Raw genomic sequence first — 13085 nt, 5'->3', positions numbered from 1 at the left:
TGACAGACGTACCACCATAGAGCAGAGAGAGGGAGGTAAAGAAAGGACGACTCTGCTTTTGGTTTACTTTAGACAGCTGAGGTTCTTCTTCTATCAGTCAATGCATCCACGCTGGAAAGACAATAAATGCCGTCTATTTAGCTCCCAAGTCTTACACCCTTCTCCCTCACCACGCTGCTCTGTTTCTGAGAGCATGAGAGTCAACGGTTGCTGTCATGTAGTCCTTTCCTGAGCATTACTACTGGGAAATCCCCAGGGCCAGCTACTTCTCGCGTTGTCCTTCTGGTGGCATGCTGTCAATGTCATATGAAGTGCTCTGGTTCCCGTGAAGTTTCTTTAGCCTTGGGAATTTGCTTTTGTGAAAAATTCAGAAGAGTTTTTCCCATGTACCAACTATTCCCAACGTATAACTAGAAAGTGGAACAAGACCAGTTTGGAAGGGCTATTTCTTTACCGTGACCACAGCTTGTGGCCTTTCCTATTGAACGATGCCCGAGAGGGGCGAGGAAGATGGCTCAGCATAACAGTGCTTGCTAGGCAAGCCTGACAGCCGGAGTTCAGTCCCCGGGAACAATGCTGGTGTGCAGTGAGCATCTGGGGCCCACCAACCCCTGGAAGACAGGAGAACTGCCTGGAAGCTCTTGGGCAACTTACCCTGGAGTAGGTAACATGGCTGATGTGGTGAGAGGCTTCGCCTCACAACAGGGTAGAAGGAGAGAACCAGCTCCTGAAAACTCTCTCCCGCCCTCAACACACGTGTTGTGGGCATGTGACTTGCCACCCACACAGAGACCAATAATTAAAATTTTCATTTTATATTTCTATGTATATGAGTGCTTTTGCTTGCACGTATGTTGTGTGTACCAGATGCCTGCCTGGTGTCCTCAGAGGTCAAAACAAGGCCTTGGCTTCTCCTGGGACCGCAGTTACAGATGGTTGTGAGTGTCCATACAGATTCTGGGGATCAAACCCAGGTCAAGCACTCTAACAGCTGAGACAACTCTCCAGCTCTGAAAATGATCTCTTGAAAGGTATGTAAGGGGGCAGAACCCATAGTGGCAAATTAAAGACCACAGATGTCTTGGTGACATGCCTCTTGATCCTTTCTTTACTTAAAAACATCCAGGTTTCTAAGAGTAGGCTGACCCTCTCACTGCTGTCTCCTCAGTGTTCCAAGGAAAAGTGTATTCTGTTCACAGTAGCAAACTCGTAAAGTATAGGAAATCTGACTCACAAATTAGAAAAGCAAATAATTCTTTAAACATAAGCACGGAGGAAGGTTGTTTCCCAGTCTTCTGAGAAATCGCCATGCAGATAGCCAAAGAGGCTGTACCAGCTTGCACTCCCACCAGCAATACCACTTTTGGGAATATATCCAAAAGATGATCAATTGTGCCACAAGGACATGTGCTCAACTATGTTCATAGCAGCATTGTTTGTCATAGCCAGAACCTGGAAACAACCTAAATGCCCCTCAACTGAAGAATGGATAAGGAAAATGTGGTGCATTTACACAATGGAGTACTACACGGCAGAAAGAAATAATGACATCTTGAAATTTGCAGACAAATGGATGGAGCTAGAAAACATACTAAGTGAGGTAACCCAGACCCAGAAGGACAATTATCTCATGTACTCACCCTTAAGTGGTTTTTAAACATAAAGCAAAGAAAACCAGACTACAAATCACAATCTTAGAGAACCCAGACTACAATGGGGACCCTAAGAGAGACATACATGGATCAAATCTACATGGGAAATAGTAAAAGCAAGATCTCCTGAATAAATTGGAAGCATGGGAGCCATGGGAGAGGGTTGAAGGGGAGGGGAGAGGCAGGGAAGGGAGCAGAGAAAAATGTATAGCTTAGTAAAATCAATATTAAAAAAAAGTTAGTAATGGTGAAAAAAATAAGCCCAGAGATATGAAGGTTTTCTATTTACCATCTATGGGTCTAATACAGTGATTCTCAGCCTGTGGGCCATGACCCACAGGGGTCATGTATCAGATATCCTGCTTATCAGATAATTACATTATGATTCATAACAATAGCAAAATTACAGTTATGAAGTAGTGAAGTATGATTAATAAAAACTCAGAAACAGAAATTGGGGTTCAACCTGAAGGTCAGAAAAGCAAAACAGCCAGCCACTTGGTCCTCTACCTCAGTCCAAAATGCAGTCCTGCCTCCAGGAATCTCAGAATGAGACTGAGAGTGAGATTTGTCTCCTCCCGTTTTACAGTCCTCTCTAGGGCTCAGATTAGAGGCATGCATCACTGGGATTAAAGGCATGCACCACCTGGTTCTTATGGCAAACTAATGTGGCCACTGGGATTAAAGGTGTGTGTCGCTCTGCCTGGTCTGTAAAGCTGACCTCTTACTCACTGATCTTTAGGCAAGCTTTATTTATTAAAATACAAAAGAAATCCCACTGCAAAGTAGCAACAGAATCATTTTATGGTTGGGAGTAACTACAACATGAGGAACTGTATTAACGGGTTGCAACATCAGAAGGTTGAGGACCACTGCTCTAATACTTGGGAAGGTGGAGTCTTCCCTCCCCCCACACTCCCACCTTCTCTTGTATCTATCCCCACCTCAATCCCAAACCAAAGCCCAAACCCCAAACACCACAGAGCCACAGTTGAAATTGTGCCCCATGGAGGCTTTCCAGATTGGTTTCTCTCACGTGGTTCTGAACATTGAGAACCATTGCTAATGCCGTCTATCCACACACTTACTTCTTCATCATAAAGTTACTATTAAATAAAACATAAAACTCTGTATCAGTGGTGTGTCACATGATGCTTTGATGCACGTGAACCTCATGCAGTGTTCCCATAGGGTTAAGACATCTGTGTTCTCAAACGCTTATTATTTGTTTGTAGCAAAGACATCCAGACACTTTTTTTTAGCTCCTTGACGTACACAGTGCGTAATCGTTATCTGTAGTCGCAGGGCTGCGCGGAAGCACACCAGCGCTTGCATCTGACTGGAATTTCGTGCCCGCTGATGAACACTTTCTCGTCTCTCCCCTGCATGCTCGCTCTCCAACTTCTGGGAGTCTTTATCTTATCTTCAACGTCTACGAGAGCGTTGGAAAAAAAAAATCCTGCCTAGAAATGAGAGCACATAGTGCTTATCTTTTCACGTCTGGTTTATCTCCCGTAGCAGCAGGATCTCCAGCTCCAGCTACACCTTTGCCAATGAGAGGACGTCCTCCAGCTTTACGGATGAATAGTATTCTGTTGCGCGTACGTATCAAGTTCTCATTGTCCGTCCTCAGCTGGTGGACACGTATTGCCATTTGTCGTTGGCTTTGAGGCTAATGCGGCCGGGAGGCTGGAGCAGAGGCCTCTGTGTCGTACTGATTTCTCTTCCTCCTGTGTTTTGACTGTCGAAGAGCTCTTTGTAAGCTGACCACCAACTCCTTAACAATAGGTTTTGTCAATATTTTCTCCTAATTTGTACTCTCCTCCCGTCCTTTTAACAACATCTTTATTAGAGCAGAGTTTTAAATTTAAATAAGGCTCTGCAACTATTTTTTAAATGAACTAATCTTTTTATGTGCTACAAATATTTACTGTCAAATCTAAGGTCATACAACTTGACTGCTACATTAAAATCTAGACGTTTAATGTGGGTTTTGAATTTTTTAGGTCCATAACCCATTATAAATTACTTTAAGTTGTTTTGTTTTTTGAGATTACAGTTTTATCATCCCTCCTTTCCTTTTCCTTCTTTCAAACCTTCTCATATGCCTTCCCTTGCTCTTTCAAATCCATGCCCTCTTTCTTCATTGATTGCTGTTACATGCATATATGTATATATATTCCTATATATAACCTGTGTAAGTTCATCGTATGTATATTTTCAGACATGACCATTTAGTATTGACTAACCAATTGGTGTGCTCTTTTCTGAGGAAGATGGTTTCTTCCTCCCTCAGCATTCCTTAGCTGTTTGCAGTTCTTTGTGTGGGGCTGAGGCCTCACAGTCCTACCCCATCCACCTGGGATGTCTATGGGGCCATCCTTGCTCAGTTCATGTCTGGCCAGTCAGCTGGCGAGACTTCATGGCTGTAGTTTCTGCTATCACTGGGTGACACAGTCTCACAGAAAACCCCCAACTCTCTGTCTCGTATCGTCTTTCCTTCTCCACACCACAGCATTTCCTCGGCCTCCAATGTAGGGAGCTGTTCTTTATATGTATCCACTGGGTCTGGGCTCCACAACTCTGCATTTCGATTGGTTGTGATTTTCTGTAATGCTCTCTGGCTGTTGCGAAGAGAAGTTTCCTTAGTAAGGGTGAGGGCTATACTTTCCTATGTGTGTAAGGACACACATTTAGAATGTGCTTAGGGGTTACGCTGGCTTAGTAAAGTCAGGGTTGTGGCTTTCCTCCAAGGTCACGACTTCACCAGCCCTGGGTAACTGTGTAGGTTTCCAGTCCCAGATGGGATAAAAGGGGTCAGGTCTACATTAGATCCTCCTTGCTTCTGTGTTTCTTCTTTTCAGTTTTCTTCACTTGACCACTCAGGCTTGTTGAGGTTGTTGCTGTTGTGCTTTTCCGTTTCAGCACAATTTGCTGAAAGATTAGCTCTGGGCTGGAAAGCCGACTGAGAGGCTGAGAGCGCTCTAGGCTCTTGTGGAGGTCTGGGTTCCGTTCTGAGCACATTCATGCACACAGACAAAACATTCCTAAAATAAATACACATAAAACAAAGATAAATAAATGCTAGAAAAAAATGACTGTTTATACACGGAATCGCCTCAACTTCTTTGTCAAGGCTGAGTTGGTTCTGTGTGGGTCTGTTTCTGTTTCTGGGGCTTAGCTCTGTTGTGCTGGCCAATGGACCCACTCTTTCATGAGCTGTCCCTCCCCACAGCAAGTCCTGAAACTGGGTAGTGTCTGTCATCTTTCTTTCCTACTCTTCTTCAAGTGGGTGTTGGCTATTTGTTTTCTTCTTCTTCCTTTCTTTTCCTTTCCATATAAACCTTAGAATTCCTTTGTTGATTTTCAAAATTAACTTAATGAACGTTTGATTAGGATTGCACTAAATTCATAATTGAAATTGGACTTCATGTATGTGTTGACGTTAGTGCAGCTTTCACCTGTGTACATGGAAAACATCCCCAACTGGATCTTTATTTCAAAGTTTTATAGGTCATATGTGTGTATATATATATATTTTTATATATATATATAAAATACATGATTATATATATATATATATATATATATATATATATATATATATATAAAATCATGTATTTTAGGTGCTAAAGTAAATTGTCTTGCTCATTACTGGTGTGGAACTGGGCATGTTAGTACATGCCTACAGTCCCAACATCCTAAAAACTGAGGCATAAAAACCAATTTCAAGACTAACCTGGGCTATATAGTAGGATTCTTGCCTTGGTTGTGAGATAGCCTTTACCAGCTGAGCCCCATGTTCAGTCCTGCATAGTAGTAGTCCTTAAAAATAAAAGAAAGAAAGGAAAAATGTGAAAGAAGGCTTTTGAGATGACCCAGCAGGAAAAGACACTTGCTGCTTCAGTTTGATGATCTGTGCTAGATTCCAGAACCTACGGAAAGATGGAAAAGGAGAAGTAGCCCCCCCAAAGTTGTCTTCTGATCCCCACATGTGTGCTCTGTCCCCCCATCATGTGCACACTCACTCACACATAATAATGTGGTGGTATGTTCTTTGTTCACACTCTACCAACTGAGTCATCTCCCCAGCCCTGGTTTCTCATTTCTTAAAGTCAAATCTTAAATTATTGAGTTTGTGTCTTTCTTAATTTTTTTGTATACGTTTTAATGTTAAAAATTTCTTTGAAAATTCTGTTTTTACTGTATCTCTCACTTTTGAAAACTGTTTTTCCCCTTGAAACAGGGTCTCACGTAGTTCAGACTAACCTTGAATTGTTTTGTGTAGCTGAGACTGTCCTTGAACTCTTGATCCTCCTACCTCTATCTAAGTGAACACCACTACACTGTCACATTTATTTATTTATTTATTTATTTATTTATTTAGACAAGGTCTTGGTATGTAGCCTTGACTGGCCTTGGCCATGAAGTTGGTATGTAGCTTTGGCTCAGCCTACTGAATGTAAGACTACAGTCATGTGTTACCCTGCCCATTTTTATCACGCAAGTTTTGGTGTTGATAGTCAGCTCTCTTGTGACTTCATTGACCTGTGTTTATTTTCAGGTATTTTGGGGAGTTTTCCAGTTTTCTCTCATTGTTTTCTGGTTTAGTCCCATTGCCGTTTATGAACTTTGTATAATTTTTATTTATTTAAGAATTTAAAAAAGATTTGCACTGGGTGTAGTGGCCTAGGCCTTTAATCCCAGCACTAGGGACACACAGGCAGGTGGATCTCTATAAGTTTGAGGCCACCTGACGTACGCTTTGAGCTCCGTGCCAGTCAGTGCTAAAGAGTATGAGACCCTGCATCAAAAAAAAAAAAGTTTTACTTATTTTTATTTATGTGTATGAGTGTTTGTTTATATGTAAGCATGTATGTTTGTATGTATACCATATACATGCCTGATGCCCACAAGCCCAGAAGAGAGAGAGTCAGCTATCTAGGAACTATAGTTACATACAGGTGGATGTGACCCACCAACCATGTGGTGCTGGGAAATGAACCTAGTCTTTGTTGTTTTTGTTTTTTGAGACAGGCTGTCCTGGAACTCACTCTGTAGACCAGGCTGGGCTCGAAGTCAGAGATCCACCTGCCTCTGCCTTCAGAGTGCTGCTGGGATTAAAGGTGTGCGCCAGCACCTCGTCTTAACATAAGAGCAGCCAGTGCAATTATCCATGGAGACATCTGTCTAGTCCCATTTTAGGATATTTTAAGTATGTTTTTGTGGCCTGGATATGACAAAGTGAGTCATAGAAACCAGCAGTGACTGACTTAGAAAACCACGCTATCCTGACTTGGTCTCTTCTGTATGAGCAGCGATGTATATATAGCAGGTCCAAGACCTTCGTTGTTCCCTTGTCCTAGGGCCGGGATGAAAGAATGCCTTACTGAGTTTCCCCCGCAGCAGCCTGTTGAAGCCCATCACTCCCCTCATGCCCAGCCTCATCTCTGCATGGCTTTGCACCGTCACCCGGTCTAAGGAGAGCAGTGAACGTGTCTCCTTGGTCTCGCTGCATGGAAGCCTTTGATCAAAGAAAATGCTTTTCTCTTGCTTGTCTGCCCTTGTTGTGGGGCTTATCAGGCTTGTGAGAGAAGGGGAGAGGAAGGGAGGGGAGGAAAAGAGGTGAGAGGCGGAGAAGGGAGGGGGAAGGGAGCGGTATTGCCATAAAGGCTAGTCTCCCCTCCTGCATCAGTACCAGGCTGTCTGCCTGCACCAGGATTCCAGCTGCTGCTGTTCCTCCATCAGTTCGTGGTTCTGTCTATCCAACCCTTTCTCCAGTACAGGAACCACAATTCCCCAGCACACCTAAAAGATACTGATCTTAACTTTACTCTGCTTTTATTTTCTTGGTGATGCGAGCAATTCCATTTAAGTTCTTTACATGCTGGGCCAGAAACTGGAATTTCCCCCCAGATTTTTTACGGTCGTGGATCAGTATACTCTTTTCTTCCAATCAGTTCCGTGGCTGAGTAAGTTAAATTCTTACGTGTGTAACATGAGGGCCGGCTTGTTGGGGTTTCTGTCCCACCCGGTACCCCACAACCGGCAAGTCCCAAAGAAATAACAGAGTCTACATTTGGTTATAAACTGATTGGCCCATTAGATCAGGCTACTTATTAGCTCTTATAACTTATGTTACCCCATTATCCTTATCTACGTTAGCACATGGCTCAGTACCTTTTCCAGCGGGGCAGCTTACATCTTTCCTCTCCGGTGGTCTGGGCAGAACTGACAGAGAGAGCTTCCTAGAATACTCCCAGTCTCTTTGCTCCACCTCTACTTCCTGTCTGGCTGACCCGCCTATACTTCCTGCCTGGCCAATCAGCGTTTTATTAAAATACATGATTGACAGAATACAGACAATTCTCCCTCACCATACGTGGGTATTAAAAAAACATAACAAGAGTAGTCTCAGAAACACCTAATAAATATGAGAAAGAAGACCCCACAAATCGCAGAATACAGGGACAGAAAGTTAGGTGATCGATCTGTGGTATATCCACACAATGGAATAGTACACCAAGAGAAAAATGAGTGAACAACAGCTTTACAGAATCATGTGCACAAGTTTCACCCATGTAAAATGAGAGAACGCAGCATAGAAAAGAATGCACAGCAAGATGTCCTTCCTATGGAGGGCAGATATATCTAAACTCTATCTTGCTGAGGTACAGACTTAGTGCTTTATAACTGTGGGTGCCATGTCTGTGTAGTCAGCCAATGATAAACGAGTACTTAGGCCTCCGTTGGCTATACGTGTATAGAACACAAACATACTTCTATTCTTCTCATCATTCTCCTAAAAATGTACAATAAAATTTATTTACAGGGCCTCCAGAGATAACTCAGTGGGTAAGAGCGTTTGCTTTGTAAGCATGAATCCGCAGGGCCCATAGCTAAGCTGGGCATGGCTGCACATGCCGGTAACCGCAACAATGGGGGAAAGAGACAGATGGGTTCTGAGAGCTTGCTGGCTAGTCAGTCCAGCTGTCCCGGCGAGCTTGGGGTTCAGCAGAGGCTTGGTCTCGAGGCAATAAGGTGAAAATGATAAAGGCAGGCTCTTGCTAGCCTGTCCTGGTCTCTGCACAAGTGTGTATTAGCACACTCACAAGTATGCACACACAAGTGTGTTGTGTACACATGAAGAAAAAGAACAAATGAACAAGAACATTCTCCCTGTTCTGGTTGATTGTTGGAGCAATCTAAAAATAATTTCAAGTATAAGGTGGATAGGTGTCAGTTATATACCAGACACTGCATCGTTTTATATAAGGGACTTGAACACGCGTGGATTTTGATATCGGTAAGGGTTACAGGAACCCGTCCCCGTGGATATTGTGGTGTGGCTAGGCTGTATTCCATTGACTGTAAGATGCAAATCAAGAAAAAGCACCAGAGGGACAAGGTAGAAACTAATAGAATCAGCTCCCTCTAGTGGCTGGCAATGGAAAGGAACGCCGTAGAGGACGGTTCAGGTGTGCCAACAGATGTCTGTATTTTCCCATTCTTTTCACCTTAAAAGTACATATTCAAAAAAAAAAATTGGATCAGAAAAGAAAACAAAAATAGGATCCCTGCAATGGAGAACACCGGAAAAACTAACATAGCCTTATGTCTAGCTGGAGATGGACGGCCTCCCTGCGCATGCTCAGCTCCCCGCACCTTCCCTGGCACGGATCACTGACTCTGACACCAGAGGGTAATTTTTTTCCTCACCAAGCAATTCCACATTTCACTGTGAGGAGCTATGAGGAGTCCTATAATTCAATTCAACCTGACGTTGCCTAAGCTGTGCCCAGATCCCACAGTCCCAGGGTTTATGGGCATGAGGCTGCCACCACTTCAGATGCCGCTTACAACGGGTGTGACTTCGCCTTCCGCACAACTTCTGTGTGGATTGGCTACGGCTTAGACCGCCCTTGGTTGCTGTCATTTGATGGAGTGGCTCAAACGACTTGGGTAAACACATGTACGGGTTTGTTACAAATGAGGTAACGGAACAGCTGGGTGAAAAGACACACAGGAAGCAGGGTCTCGAAGAGTCCTAAGCATGGGAGTGCCTGTATGCGCGGAAGTGGCTGTGGTCATCTCTCACCTGTAGATGTGTTCACGGACACATGTTGAGGCTCTCAGAGTTTTATTGTCTAGAGATTTTGCAGAGGAATCCTGTAGGTACCAACTGCTTAGCCCCTCTCTAAACTGTGGCAGGTGAGGGTGAATGGTCCAAACTTCAAATCTTTTGATTTTAATTAATTAAAACTAATTAAATTCATTCCTTCCCTTTCTTCTTTTCTTCCCTCCCTCCATCACCTCTCCCTTCTTCCTTCCTGCTTTCTTTGAAAGGGTCTCTTAGCCCAGACCAGCATGGAACTAGAATCCCAGGTTGGCATCAAACTGCTGACCCTCCAGACTCGCCGTCCTGAGAGCTGGGTTTATGGGTTTGCGGCACCACACCCAGCACAAAACACCGAACTTCACACACTTGGGTTTTCTGATGATTGACATTCACCCAATGTCAATCACCACCCACTGAGAGTGACCTCACTGGAAGGAAGTGTGCTGCCGGCCCGTCACTCAGGAAATCCCAGGGACTTAGGAACTTGTGTTAGATGCTCCCGGCACTTGGAAATGTATCGGTTTCTGGAGCTCCATGTCAGGAATCAAGGTCAAAGAAAAGTCTGGAACGAAAGACTCTCCTCTTTGTAAACCGTTTCCCCGCCTCACACAGTCACATAATCTCAGAGACAAAATAGTTTTCCAAGTGACCTTCAAACTTTCTTCTGAGTATCTTTAGGTAAGATACAGATTAAACACTCTACAAGTCAGCGAGAGCTACAGACAAATCAGTCCCTCCTCCCATCAGCTCAGTTTTGAAGCAGGGCCCCGAACATTAGCACAACTGACTCCCATGGTGGAAGTATACCATTCAGGATGTAAAACTCAGTTCGTAGAAAACCCACTGAACTGCCAAAACTAAAACAAAGGCCTAATCTATCAAAGCCTCTAAATGTACTAACCTCATTTTTTGGCTTCTGTAGTTCCACTTCTGCTAACTGTTCTTGTTAACTGAAGTGTGTCAACCCAGGACATGGTTTTTGTGCTTAAAAGCAAACCCTAAAGGAGGCCCCATGCTATGTTGGGATATCAAACACCCAGTGTAGTTGCTGGCCAATGGTAAAGACTTCCTATTGGTTTAAACCCATATCCGAGCAGTCTTCTGGTGAATGCCCTGCAACGTTTCTTAGTTTGGTAATGATGCAGGATTCTTAAAGTAACAGGGCACAGGGCCAGTGTGTGTAACTCAGGGACCTAGAATTACAGACACCCAAGGTCATAAAAAATTGATCTGAGATGCTGGGTTCAGTTTGTTGCTTCATGATATGAAAGAAATGTTTATGGGTTCAGGCAAAGCAGAAACAGACTTTATTAAGAGTTATCCCAGAAAAGTGAAAAATTAAAGAAAAGTGAGAACTCAAGGAAAATAGAAGAAACTCCCAAGAGTGGTAGAGTTTCCAAGACAGGAAAAAAATCTGTTCAGCTTCCATCGTTTAGAAGTTTTACAGAGCGATGGCAGACACTGGTTGACACAGACTGAGATCTCTGTTGAGACGGTTCATTCTCTGGGTTATCATGGGCAGAGCCAAGGGAGGGCCTGAAATTACCTGGCGCGAGTGAGGTGATACGAAACACACAACAAACCCACTTAGGAGTTTATTAGAGGGGGCGTGCACAGACCTCGGAAGTCAGTGTGCAAAGAGAGAGGAAGATGGCGCATCCAGCTTTTAAAAGCTGCCTAGCACATGCACATGGGGGTTGATGTGGCTATATCATATGCAAATGACAGGGATCACCCATGCACGCAAGGGCTTAGCTGAGTCATATGTGGGTCACACAGGGCCCTTTAACATCCCCAGAGGCCATTAGGCACTTCTGCCTGAGGACTTGTCTGAACCTGCATGAACCTTACAACCCAGAAGTATCAGCTTTATGTGACTGAAATAATTACATTCCACCCTTTTGTTTATTATTAAAAAAAAGTTTGGGGAGTTTGTGGTATTTAATGGGTGGAAATGGGGTGTCATCTCTCATGACTGCTTCCTGCTGATTTTGTGGTGTTTGAGAGTTGAGATGCTTGACCACGTCCTGGGGTGGCTGATGACTTTTGTGTTTTATTTTTCAGGCTCTGTGGAACTGGCTGGCTGGCAGCTTGGCCCTTGCAAGATGTTGGAAAGGCAGAAAATTAAATCTGGAAAAAAATTTTAGATTCCAGTGATTAAGGGAGGAGAGTCCCAAGATGGAAGATAAAGGGTTTTGGGGGGTGGGGGAGGGAATTTCCCAGGGGTTCCCAAGACCAGGAATGATAAGGAAAGAATTAAATGATACTTTTTCTGGGGGAGTCTGGTTCGTTTAGATAGGTCCAATTGGCTCCCTGGAGCTTATGAAAAAAAGTTTGAAAAGAAATATATTTTAGACATATTAAAAGTTTATGATTATGATGATATAGTGTTGGAATGGAAGACAGTGGGGAGGAGGGAGGAAAAGAAGGAAGAAATATTGCCAAGGGGAATTATTAGACCCCTTAATGTTTTACCTGAAGCAAATCTAAGGCACTTGTTCTCTTTAGCATCTTGGTATTACCTTAACATCCAGGAGACACTGCTGCAGTCAGTGATAAACCTGTTATGGTAAAGTCTGTTTTGTGAGTTTTTGGAGTTTGGGGCTGTGAATGTCCCCAAACTCATTATTGTTTCTTACCACCTGGGCTTTTCACAGTCCTTGTACCTCTGGCTCTATGTTTAATGATGGTCCCTGTAGTAATAGTTGAGAGGTTAACAGGAAATTTAAGCATGACATTGGAGATGTGGAGAAGTTGGTAAAAACAGATAGGAGAAAGAGGAAGAGGGAGAGTATATGGAGTTTTTGGCACAGGAGGTGTGGCACGTCTGCCAGCAGAAGAGACGACCACAACAGGATTCTTCTTAGAACATTCTTTATTGGGAGAGCACAACTCGAGGTTGATGGCTAAGGACCCTGGCGCGCACGGCTTATAAGCCATGCAGAACAAAGCCTGAGACTTGTCTATGTCTGAATGGCTCTGGCCGCTCCTGATCTTATGAGTCAGCTCACGATTGGCGGCTGGATCACGCCATTTGGGAAGGCGCACCAAGCGCCTCAGGGTGGGGCTGAAGCTGCTTGAGAGGCAGGAAATGACGGCAGGGTTGTGGCGCCTTGGCGCCCTACAAGGAGGGTTGAGTGTGGTGATGAAACTTTTATTTTTCCAGAACTAGAGAAAGAATGGCTGATCTTGGTGCCCTCTGGAACTTAAGGGAGCAGGGCCCTGTTTGAGTTACCGTATATGAGAGGGTATCTTGAGCTGGAAGAGTGAAAGGTTTAAGGTGAGACAGGTGGATCCAATGAGAGAGTCCCTTG

General features: G+C 43.9%; 1 long non-coding RNA gene across 1 annotated transcript; it reads left to right on the top strand.

Moving 5' to 3' along the window:
* The first annotated feature begins 2945 nt into the window (after positions 1-2945).
* Positions 2946-12154, top strand: LOC146889505 (uncharacterized). Its single transcript, XR_014999981.2, has 2 exons — positions 2946-3253; positions 11836-12154. It is a non-coding gene; the product is annotated as an uncharacterized LOC146889505 (long non-coding RNA).
* The last annotated feature ends 931 nt before the right edge of the window (positions 12155-13085 follow it).

Source organism: Myodes glareolus, chromosome 25 (assembly GCF_982192425.1).
Source record: "Myodes glareolus chromosome 25, mMyoGla1.1, whole genome shotgun sequence".
Lineage (NCBI taxonomy): Eukaryota > Metazoa > Chordata > Mammalia > Rodentia > Cricetidae > Myodes > Myodes glareolus.
The sequence above is the reverse complement of the archived record's forward strand: the minus strand, read 5'-3'. Positions and strand labels throughout refer to the sequence as shown.